Here is a 3,284-nt window from a genome sequence, read left to right on the forward strand (position 1 = left end):
GGGTGAGTTGCCTGCAGTTTCTAGAGTAGATGCTCAAACTGTTTCCAACCTTCTCAATGACTGGATTGGCTGGTCAAAAATACCCATCCTGATTCAGTAGGTCCAGGGCCAGGCACCAGAGTCTGCATTTCAGACTCCCAGGTGCTGCTGGTGCTGCGATCAGAAGAGCTCACTGTGGCTGGAGAGCTCTGACCTTCCGTCTGTGACACACCTCGAGGCTGGGTTTGTAATTGGTGTGAAGTGGACAACACCTCTCCTCCCTAGGCAGCTCTGTCTAGAAGGCAGTCTGGGCACCTGGCATTTCTTCTCCTCTACGTTCTGCCTTGGTTTCAGGGACTCTCTCCTAATTTCTTCCTTTCTCCATGTTGCTCTGTATAATCATGTCAATCGTCCCAGTTTCATATGAACATTTTATTCCAGGATTAATCCAGAGCACAGAACACCAAATCTTGGGGGTTTTTTTAAGCTCAAAGATGGCAGATGACAAAGACAGGGAAGGACAAGGCCAAAGATCTGCCATGGAGGCTCAGGGGGTAGAGAATGTCACTAACGCTACATTCAAAGGAAAATAATTTATATAAAATGTACCAAAGAATAGCAGCAAGCTGGGCACGATGGTACTCACCTGTAATCCCAGTGGCTCGGGAGGCTGAGTCAGGAGGATGGCGAGTTCCAAGCCAGCCTCAGCATCAGGGAGGCACTGAGCAATTCAGTGAGACCCTGTCTCTAAAAATACAAAATAGGGCTGGCGATGTGGCTCAGTGGTTGAGTGCCCCTGAGTTCAATCCCTGGTACCCACCCCCTGCAAAAAAAAAAAAAAAAAACAACAACAACAACAATAGTGTGAGAAAGTGAACAATAAATTTTGAGGCTGAAAAAAGGCAAAAGTCTGTGAAAAGTACTCATTCAATTCTTCATTCATTCATTCAATCCAACCAGTACTAGAGCATCCACTCGTGGCCAGGTGCTGGGTTTACATGGTGAAAACCACCTTATCTATCCCTTTACCCTTGGGGCTGACATCCTAGGGAGAAAAATACCAAACAAGGCAACAGACCAAGGCAACATAATTGCAAATGGTGATCTTCTGTGAAAGAAACAAAGCATAGTGAGGGAGAATGATGGGCGCAGGTGGCCTGGTGGAAATAAGATAGTGAGAGGGCCCTTCTGAGGAAAAATGTTCATGCTAAATGTGGAAAGGTGAGAAGGACCCAGAGTTATGAAGATCCAGGTGGAGATGAAGGGGAAAGAGTCACTTTAAAGAGAAGGAACAGTGTCAGCAAAGGCCCTGAGATAAGAAAGAATCTAGTGGGTATGAGGAACTGGCCTGGGTCTGTTTGGTCTCCACCAGCACAGTGGGTAGAAACACTGTCATAAGAGGAAATTGGAAGGAGTCTATTTGTGCCCCACTGGACTGACTATGGCTAATCACAAAATGAGCTTGAAGTTTAAAGACAAGGGAGCAGACTTATAATTTAGCAGTATGGGATTTGTTTTTTTTTTTAACCAATGTTTCCACAGTGCCTACTAATTCCAGGCTTGACATATGGAAAGAAGGTATGCTAAACAAAAGGAAAAGATCTGATTTAGAATGGGGAAGATCCATCAATCATAGTTCAGAAAATTAGTTGTTTGCTACGATAGTTTTGAACCCAAGAAAGGAATTAAGAGAGTTCTTGGGGAGGGGGGAGCGGTAGATAGCAATGCTGTTCTGCAATGAGCTGCCCTGGGAGAGGGAGAAACAGAGTGCACATACTTCAATAAGATCACCTCAGAACAAAACTAAGTCCCCAAAGAAAGGACAGTGGCTTGGAGAAAGGAAAATAACACCACTCTTGCAGGCCTGCCCCAGGAAACCCATGATTCTTGGTATGCAGGAAAATGGGGGCACAGGTGCAGGGACAGCTATCCTGGGAAGGCAGCAACCTGTGTGGCCCAGGGAAGTCTGCAGCTCCCTGGGCATAAGGTGTCCCTAGGCGCTCACACAACAAATGCAGCAGCCAGTAGACTGCCCATTTATTTTAAGGGAATCAAGTCCACGGTGGCAAGACTACATTTTTAAAGACTCTTCAAGGTACAAAGTCACAGCACAAAACCCTGAATTCCCCAGGGTCATAGAGTCCAACTAAGCATCCCCAAGGCCACAGCTCCTGGAGCTGCCTGCCCTGGTGTCTGTCCCACCTTTCCTTGTAGCTTCCCCATGAAGAAGAGAATGCAGGGCTTCTCGGAGACTCATGGAGAGGCTGCAGGAAGCAAGGGCTTTGGTCACATGTGGGCTTAACTCAGGCACACAAGTCCCCTGCCTCAGCATGGAGCACACTGAGTTGTCCAGCCATTTCTTGACTCGATTTGGGCACAGCTTAAACTAAAACAAGACCTTCTCTGTGCCTATGAGGGAGCTGTCTCAGTATATCTGACAAGATTTCATTAGAAATATATATATCAACACTATTAAAGAAAACTTCAGAAAAGAAAGCCCTTCTATACTCTTGCCAAGCTCATCCAAACTCTTTCCTTTCTTCCACAGCCTTCTAGGACTCATTCACATGCATAAGTGGCTTCATCTCTTGTAACCATCACCTGGGTACCATTTGGCCCCTTCCCTGTTGCCATGGTAGCACAGGTGACCACAGAATGTAGCCCTTCCTACACTTGCAGGTCTCTTCAGTCTTCATAATTACCATCTTAAAGAGTGTCTGGCATTTTAAAAAAAATAATTCTTTCTCCTTTTAGTATGTAGAGGCCAAGTTTTGGAGTCAGACAATCCTGCAGTCAAATCTTCACTTTGCCATTGACCATCTGGGTGACTTTGGTAGAAATGGCCCCTAAAATAAGTGTCGGTCTCCTCTTCTGCAAAAAAGAAGACAGTGACTGTTATCTCCCAGAATTTCTGTGAGACTTAAACTGAGACAATAAATATAAGCTAAGCAGGGAGACTAGCACATAGGGAAGGTTCAATATTTGGTTATTAGCATCATTTTTTATTATCATTCTTTAGAAATTAAAAATAGGATACAGCAGAGCTCTGAGGAACTGTTGGGAGTTATAAGTTTCTTCCCAGTTTCTCAGCAATGGACAAGACCCATTGTCCCCTGCACTAGAGAAAAGAGCCAGAGAGTATAGGGAATGTCCGTTCCTCAGTCAGATCTAGACAATGTCCAGGCACTCAGACTCACCCAATGTCTGCGCTCTGCCTCTCCACAGCTGATCTCCTCCCAGATGGGGATTTACCTGCCTGGATCCTACTGCTTTTCCTTGGGTCCATAGATCACAGCCTTCTGTAA

Source organism: Urocitellus parryii, chromosome 10 (assembly GCF_045843805.1).
Source record: "Urocitellus parryii isolate mUroPar1 chromosome 10, mUroPar1.hap1, whole genome shotgun sequence".
NCBI lineage: Eukaryota > Metazoa > Chordata > Mammalia > Rodentia > Sciuridae > Urocitellus > Urocitellus parryii.